Genomic DNA, 8664 nt, shown 5'->3' on the forward strand with positions numbered 1-8664 from the left:
GAAATTAATGTTAGGGTTAGGGTTAGGTTTAGCGTTAGGCTTAGGGTTAGCTTTAGTTTTAGGGTTAGGGTGTAGTGTTAGTTTTAGGTTTAGGGTTAGGGTTATGGTTAGGCTTCGGGTTATGCTTAGGGTTAGGGTTACAATTAGGTTTAGTGTTAGGCTTACGGTTAGGCTTAGGGTATGTGTTGGGTTCAGTGTTAGTTTTAGGGTTAGCTTTAGCCTTAGGGCTAGGGGTTAGATGTTAGGGATAGGTTTAGTGTTAGGGTTAATTTCACGGTTAGAATTTAGGCTTAGTGTTAGGGTTAGGGTTACAAGTTAGGTTTTGTGTTTCGTTTAGTTTTAGGTTTAGGGATAGGTTAAGGTTTACCGTTAGTGTTATAGGTTAGGGTTAATGTTAGGGTTAGGGTTAGGGTAGGGTTAGGGTTAGGGTTAGAGGTATGTGTGAGGTTAGTGTTAGCATTAGTGTTAGGGTTAGGGTTAGTGTTAGCCTTAGAGGTTATGATTAGTTTTAGGGTTAAAGTGTACGTTCAGCGTTAGTGTTAATGTTATGGTTAGGGTTAGGGTTAGGTTTAGGGATATGCTTAGGGTTAGGATTAGGTTTAGTGGTTTGTTTAGGGTTAGGGTTACGGTTAGAGTTAGGGTTAGGTTTAGAGGTTAGTATTACTGTTAGGGTTAGGTTTAGGGTTAGTGTGAGGGTTAGGGTTACGGTTAGAGATAGGGTTAGGGTTAGGGCTAGGCTTAGGTTTGTGGTTAAGGTTAGGGTTACAATTAGGTTAGCATTAGGGTTAGGGTTAGGGTTAGAATTTGCGTTAGATTTAGTATTCAGGTTAGGGTTTGAGTTACGGTTAGGTTTAGGGATTACGTGTTAGGGATAGGGTTATGGGTAAGGGTTAGTGTAAGGGTTAGGGTTAGGGTTAGGGTTTGGGTTAGAGTTAAAGGTTAGGGTTAGGGTTAGGTTTACGGTTAGGGTTTATGGTTAGTGTAAGTTTTAGGGTTAGGGTTAGAATTAGGGTTTGGGTTAGATTTAAAGGTTAGGGTTAGGCTTTGGGTTAGAGTTAAAGGTTAGGGTTAGGGTTACGGTTACGGTTTATGGTTAGTGTAAGGGTAAGGGTTATGTTTAGGGTTAGGGTTAAGTTTAGCTTTAAAGTTAAGGGTTATGGTTGTGTTTAGGGTTAGGGTTAGTGTTAGGGTTAGGGTTAGGATTATGCTTAATGTTAGGGTTATGATTAAGGTTAGGGTTAGGAGTTAGGTGTTAGGGAGAGGGTTGGGGTTAGGCTTTGGCTTATGGTTAGTGTTAGTGTCATGATTAGGTTTAGGTTTAGGGTTAGGGTTATGCTTAGTGTTTGTTTTAGGTTTAGTTTTAGAGTTAGGGTTAGCTTTAAGGTTAGGGGTTAGGTTTTAGCGATAGGGATAGGGCTACGGTTAAGTTTAGGGTTCGGTTAACGGTTAGGGTTAGTGTTAGGGACAGTGTTATGTTTAGGGTTAGTGTTAGGGTTAGGGTTAGGGTTAGCGTTAGGGTTAGGTTTAGGTTTAGGGTTAATGTTACGGTTAGAAGTTAGGTTTAGTGTTAGAGTTAGGTTTAGGGTCAGTGTTTCGGTTAGCATTATGGTTAGAGGTTAGCATTTGGTTTAGGGTTATATTTAGAGTTATTGTTAGTGTTAGTGTTTGTGTTTTGCTTACAGGTTATTGATACGGTTAGGGTTAGGGTTACAGCTTAGGTTCAGGGGTATAGTTAGTGATTAGTTTAAGGCTAGGGTTATGGTTATGGTTAGGGTTAGGGTTAGAGGTTAGTGTTAGCATTAGTGTGAGGGTTCGGGTTAGAGTTAGGGTCAGGTTTAGGGTTATGCTCAGGTTTATGGTTAAGGTTAGGGTTACAATTAGGTTAGCGTTAGGGTTAGGCTTAGGATTTGCATTAAATGTGGTGCTAGGGTTAGGCTTAGGGTTAGGGTTAGGGTTAGGTTTAGGGGTTAGGTGTTAGTGATAGGGTTATTGGTTAGGCTTAGGGTTAGGGTTAGTTTTAGTGTGAGGGTTATGGTTAGAGTTAGAGTTACAGTTATACTTAGGAGTTAGCATTAGGTTTAGGGTTAGGGTTAGGGTTTGGGTTAGAGTTAAAGGTTACGGTAAGGTTTAGTGTTACGGTTAGAGTTTAGGGTTAGTGTTAGCGTAAGGGTCAGATTTAGTGTTAGGGTTAGGTTTAGGGTTAAAGTTTAGAGTTATAGTTTGTTTTAGGGTTAGGGTTTTGTTATCGTTAGAGGTTAGTGTTAGGTTTAGGGTTAGGGTTAGGTTTTGTGTTAGAGTTAAAGGTTTTGATTAGGGTTAGTGTTACGGTTAGAGATTAGGGTTAGTGTTAGTGTAAGTGTTAGGTTTAGGTTTAGGGTTAGGTTTAGGGTTAAAGTTTAGGGTTATAGGTAGTTTTCAGGTTAGGATTAGTGTTAGGGTTAGGGTTGGGAATACGCTTAGTGTTAGAGTTATGATTAAGGTTAGTGTTAGTATTCAGGTGTTAGGGAGAGGGTTAGTGTTAGGCTTATGGTTTTGGTTAGGGTTAGGGTTACGATTAGGTTTAGGGTTAGAGTTAGGGTTAGGGTTATGGTTAGTGTTGGGTTTAGGGTTAGGTTTAGGGTTAGTTTTAGAGTTAGGCTTTGGTTTAGGGTTAGGAATTAGTTGTTAGCAACAGGGTTAGAGTTAGGGTTAGGTTTAGGGTTCGGTTTAGGGTTAGGGTTAGGGTTATCGTTAGGGTTAGGGTTAAGGTTTAGGGTTAGGGTTAGGGTTAGGGTTAGGGTTAGGTTTAGGTTTAGGGTTAGAGTTAGTGTTGGGTTTAGAAGATAGGTTTCCTGTTAGGGTTAGAAGATAGGTTTACTGTTAGGGTTAGGGCTAGGATTAGGTTATGGTTAGAGGTTAACGTTTGGTTTAGGGTTAGAATTAGGGTTAGGTTTAGTGCTAGGTTTAGGCTTAGAGGTTATGGTTAGGGTTAGTGTTAGGGTTAGGGTTAAAACTTAGGTACAGGTTTTCGTTTAGTGTTACAGTTAGGGTTACGGTTAGAGTTTAGGATTAGGTTTAGGGTTAGTGTCATGATTAGGGTTAGGTTTAGAGTTAGGGTTAGTGTTAGGGTTAGGCTTGGGGTTATGTTAGTGTTAGGGTTATACTTGGGTTAGTTTTAGGGTTAGTGTTAGGGTTAGGGTTTGTCTTAGATTTAGTGTTAGGTTTAGGGTTAAGGTTAGGGTTAGGTTTAGGGGTTAGGTGTTAGGTATAGTGTTATGCGTTAGGCTATGTGTTAGGGTTAGGGCTAGGGTTAGCGTTTGTGGTAGGTTTAGGTTTAGAGTTTAAAGTTAGAGTTAGGGTTTGGGTTAGTATTTCGTTAGGGTAAGGGTTAGGTTGAGGTTTAGGGTGAGTTGTAGGGTTAGAACTTAGGTTTAGTGTTAGGTTTAGGGATAGGTTTAGGGTTAGTTTTAGAGTTTAGGGTTAATGTTAGTGTTAGGGTTAGGGTTAAGGTTAGGGTTAGATGTATGTGTTAGGTTGAGTGTTAGTGTTAGGGTTAGAGTTAGGGTAAGGGTCATAGTTAGGGTTAGGGTTATGCTAGGGATAGGGTTAGGGTTAGGGTTAGGGTTAGGGTTAGGAATTAGAGTCAGGCTTCTGGTTAGTTTAATGGTTAAGGTTAGCGTGAGGTTTAGGGAAAGGGATTAATGTTAGGTCTGTGTTAGGGTTATGGTTGTCGTTAGGGTTAGGGTTAGGATTAAAAGTTAGGCTTAGAGGTAGGGTTAAGGATATGTTTACATTTAGGGTTAGGGTTAGTTTTAGGGTTAGGGTTAGGGGTTAAGTGTTAGAGAGAGAGTAAAGTTTAATCTTCGGTTTATGGTTAGAGTTAGTGTTACAATTAGGTTTAGGGTTAGGCTTAGGGTTATGGTGATTGCTAGGGTTAGGTTTAGTGTTAGTTTTATGTTTAGATTTAGTGTTAGGTTTAGGGGTTAGGTGTTAGGGATAGGTTTAGGGTTAGTGTTAGTGATAGTGTTAGGTTTCAGGTTAGGATTTAGGGTTAGTTGCAGGGTTGGGGTTAGGGTTAGGCTTTTGGTTATGGTTAAGTTTAGAGTTATGTTTAGGTTAGGGTTAAGGTTAGGGTTAGGTTTAGGGTTAGGTTTAGGTTTTTTGGTTAGCGTTGGGGTTAGGGATAGGGTAAGTGTTAGGGTTAGGATTATTCGTTAGGTTTAGGGTTAGGTTTACGGTTAGGGATAGGATCAGGTTTAGAAGTTAGTGTTAGGTTAGTGTTACGGTGAGGCTTAGTGTTAGGGTTAGGTTTAGGTTTAGATTTAGGTTTAGGTTCAGAGTTATGGTTTGGGTTAGGGTGTCGTATAGGGCTATGGCTAGGCTTCGGGTTAGGGTAAGGGTTAGGGTTATGATTAGGTTAGCAGTAGTGTTAGGGTTAGGGTTAGGGTTAGGTTTACGTTTAGGGTTAGGATTTGGATTAGGATTAGTGTTAGGGTTATGGTTTGCTTTAGGGGTTAGCTATTAGGGATAGGGTTAGGGTTAGACTTCAGGTTACAGTTAGGTTTAGGGTTACGATGAGTTTAGGTTTAGTGTTAGTGTTAGGGTTAAGGGTAGGGGTAGCGTTTGCATTAGATTTAGGGTTAATTTTATTGTCAGCGCTAGGTTTAGGGGTTAGGTGTTATGGATAGGGTTATAGTTAGGGTTTGGCTTAAGGTTAGGTTTAGGGTTAGGTTTAGGTTTAGGGTTAAAGTTATGGTTATTGTTTGTGTTTAGGGTTAGGGTTAGGGTTAGTGTGATGCTTAGGGTTAGAGTAAGGTTGAGGTTTAGGTTTAGGGTTAGTGTAGGATTAGTTTTAGGGCTTAAGGTTAAGGGTTAGGCTTAGGGATATTTTTTACTGTTAGCTGTTAAGTTTAGGGGTTAGTGTTATGGTTAGGGTTAGGAGTAGGTTTAGGTTTTGTGTTAGAGTTAGGGTTATGGTTAGTGTTAGGGTTAGGGTTACGATTAGGGTTAGAGATTATGGTTACTGATAGGATTATGGTTAGGGTAGGTGTTACAGTTTGGGTAAGATTTTAGGCTTAGTGTGAGGGTTAGGGTTAGCTTTAGCTTTAGGGTTAGGGTTAGTGTTAGGGTTAGGGTTTGGGTTAGGGTTAGGGTTAGTGTTCGGTTTAGGGTTAGGGTTTACATTAGATTTAGTGTTAAGGTTAGGGTTAGGGTTAGGTTTAGGGTTAGGGTTTAGGTGTTAGGGATAGTGTTATAGGTTAGGGTTAGGGCTAGGGTTATGGTTAGAGTTAGGGTTACGGTTATCGTTAGAGTTTAGCGTTAGGTTTAGGGTTAGGGTTGGCTAGGGTTATGGTTTGCATTAAAGTTTAGGGTTTTGTTTAGCGTTACGGTGAGAGTTTAGGGTTAGTGTTAGTGTAAGGGTTAGGTTTAGTTTTAGGCTTAGTTTTAGGGTTAGAGTATAGGGTTATGGTTCGATTTAGGGTTACGGTTAGTGTTAGTGTTAGGGTTAGGATTACGCTTAGTGTAAGGGTTATGGTTAAGTTTAGTATCAGGAGTTAGTTATTAGGGAGTGGGTTAGGGTTAAGCTTTGGCTTATGGTTAGGGTTAGGGCTACGATTAGGTTGAGGTTTAGTGTTAGTGTTGTGGTTATATTTAGGGTCAGGTTTAGGGTTAGTTTTAGAGTTCTTGTTTGGGTTAGGGTTAGGGGTAAGGTATGAGCGATAGGTTTAGGGTTAGGTTTATGGTTCGCTTTAGGGCTAGGGTTATTTAGGGATAGTGTTAGGGTTAGGGTTAAGCTTTAGGGTTAGGGTTAGGGTTAGGTTTAGGTTTAGGGTTAGGTTTAGTGTTATGTTTAAAAGTTAGTTTTACTGTTAGGGTTTGGGTTATGGTTAGAGGTTAGCATTTGTTTTAGGGTTAGAGTTAGGTTTAGGGTTAGGGTTAGGCTTAGAGATTATGGTTAGGGTTAGGGTTAGTGTTAGGTTTAGAGGTTATGGTTAGGGTTAGTGTTAGGGATACGATTAGGTTTAGTGTTAGAGTTAGGATTAGGGTTAGGGTTTGGTTTAGGGTTACGGTTAGGGTTAGGGATAGTGTTAGGTTTAGGGTTAGGGTTTAGGATTAGGGTTAGGGTTAGGTTTAGGTTTAGGATTAGGATTAGGGTGAGTGTTAGGTTTAGAAGATAGGTTTAGTGTTAGGCTTATGGCTAGATATAGGTTTATAGTTAGAGGTTAGCGTTTGATTTAGGGTTAGAGTTAGGGTTAGGTTTAGGGTTACGTTAGCCTTAGAGTTTATTGTTAGTGTTAGGGTTATAGCTTAGGTTCAGACTTACGTTTAGGGTTATGGTTAGAGTTGAGAATTAGGTTTAAGGTTATGGTTAAGGTTAGAGTTATGGTTAGAGGTTAGATTTTGGTTTAGGTTTAGAGTTAGGTTATTGTTAGGCTTAGAGATTATGGTTAGGGTTAGGTTTAGGGTTAGGGTTAGGATTAAAACTTAGGTTAATGGTTAGGGTTAGGTTTTGGATATGGTAAGTGTTAGAATTAGGGTTAGGGTTAGGGTTAGTGTTAGGGTAAGGTTTAGATGTTAGTGTTAGTGTTAGGGTTAGGGTTAGTGTGAGGGTTAGGGTTAGGTTTAGAGTTAGGGTCAGGTTAGGATTAGGCTTAGCATTATACTTTGTGTTAGGATTACCATTAGGTTAGCTTTAGTGTTAGGGTTAGGCTTAGGGTTTGCCTTAGATTTATTGTTAGATTTAGGGTTAGGTTAGCATTAGGTTTACGGGTTAGGTATTAGGGATAGTGTTATGGGTTAGCGTTAGTGTTAGTGTTAGGTTTAGGGTTATGGTTATGGTTATGGTTAGGTTTAGGGATAGAGTTTAGGATTAGGGTTAGAGTTTGTGTTAGTGTTATGGTTAGGGTTAGGGTTAGGTTGAGGTTTAGGGAGAGGGCTATGGTTAGAAGTTAGGTTTAGTGTTAGGTTTAGAGTTAGGGTTGGGATAGGTTTAGGGTTTGAGTTAGTGTCAGGGGTTAGGATTAGTGTTAGTGTTAGGGTTAGGGTAATGGTTACGGTTAGGGTTAGCAATTAGCATTAGATTTGGGTTAGGGTTACGGTTAAAGCTTAGGTGTAGTGTTAGTGTTAGGGTTTGTGTTAGTGTTAGGGTTAGGGTAAGGGTTAAGGTTATGGTTAGAGGTTAATGTTAGGTTTAGTGATAGAGTTTTGGGTTAGGTTTAGTGTTAGGGCGAGGCTTAGAAGTTATCATTAGGGTGAGGGTTAGGATTAGGGTTAAACCTTAGGTTTAGGGTTAGCGTTACATTTAGGTAAGGGACGGGGTAAGTGTTAGGTAAGGATTAGGTTTAGTTGTTCGGTTTAGTGTTAGGTTTACGGTTAGGTTTAGGTTGAGGTTTAGAGGTTATTGTTAGTGTTAGTGTTAGTGTTAGTGTTAGGGTTAGGGTTTAGAGTTAGGTTTAGGTTTAGGGTTAGGGTTAGGGTTAGTGTTAGGTATAGGTTTACAGCTAGGCTTTGGGTTACTGTAAGGCTTAGGGTTACAATTAGTTTTAGGGTTAAGCTTAGGGTAAGGTTCGGGGTAGTGTTAGGTTTAGCGTTAGTTTTAGGTTTAGGTTGAGCATTAGGGTTAGGTGTTAGGTGTTAGGGATAGGGTTAGCGTAGGGTAGGGTTAGGGTAGGGTTAGGGTTAGGTTTACAGTTAGGGTTAGGGTTAAGATTAGTGTTATGGCTTAATGTGAGGGGTTAGGCTTAGGGTTAGGGTCAGGGTTAGGGTTAGTGTTAGGGTTAGTTTTAGTGTTAGAGTTATGGTTAGAGGTTAGCATTTGTGTTCTTGATAGAGTTTGTTGTTAGGGTTGGCGTTAGGGTGAGGCTTAGATGTTATTTTTAGGGTTATGTTTAGTGTTAGGGTTAAAGCTTAGGTTTAGGGTTAGGGTTAGCTTTAGGGTTAAGGATAGGTTTAATGTTAAAGTTAGGGCTAGGCTTAGGGTTATGGTTAGATTTAGGATTACATTTAGGTTAGGGTTTGGGTTAGGGTTAAGGTTAGGGTTAGAATTTAGGTTTAGTGTTAGGTTTAGGGTTAGGGTTAGGGATAAGTTTAGGGTTAGGGTTAGTGTTAATGGTTTGGGTTACTGTTGGGGTTAGGTTTAGTGTTAGGATTAGAATTGTGGCTTATGGTTAGTGTTAGGGTTTGGTTTAGGTGTTAGGTGTTAAGGATAGGGTAAGGGTTATGGTTAGGTTTAGGGTTAGGTTAGGGTTAGGGTAAGGGTTAGGATTAGGGTTATGACTAGGGATAGAATTAGAATTCAGGGTTAGGGTTAGGTTTACTGGTTAGTGTTAGGGTTACGGTTATGGTTTGAGATTAGCATTAACTTTGGGGTTAGTGTTAGGGTTCGGGTAAGGGTTTGTGTTAGAGTTAAAGTTTAGGGTTAGGGTTAGGGTCATGGTTAGAGATTAGGGTTAGTGTTAGGGTAAATTTTAGATTTAAGGATAGGGTTAGGTTTAGGGTTAGAGTTTAGGGTTATGGTTCGGTTTAGGGTTAGGGTTATTGTTAGGGTTAGGGTTAGGTTTATGCTTAGTGTTAGGGTTTAGTTTAAGGTTAGGTTTAGGGGTTAGGTGTTAGGGAGAGGGTAAATCTTAGGCTTTGGGTTACGGTTAGGGTTTGTTTTTACGATTAGGTTTAGGTTTAGGGTTA

This window comes from Cavia porcellus, unplaced genomic scaffold, assembly GCF_034190915.1.
Source record: "Cavia porcellus strain 051 isolate PalLab524CR breed Dunkin Hartley unplaced genomic scaffold, mCavPor4.1 scaffold_34, whole genome shotgun sequence".
NCBI classification, from domain to species: domain Eukaryota; kingdom Metazoa; phylum Chordata; class Mammalia; order Rodentia; family Caviidae; genus Cavia; species Cavia porcellus.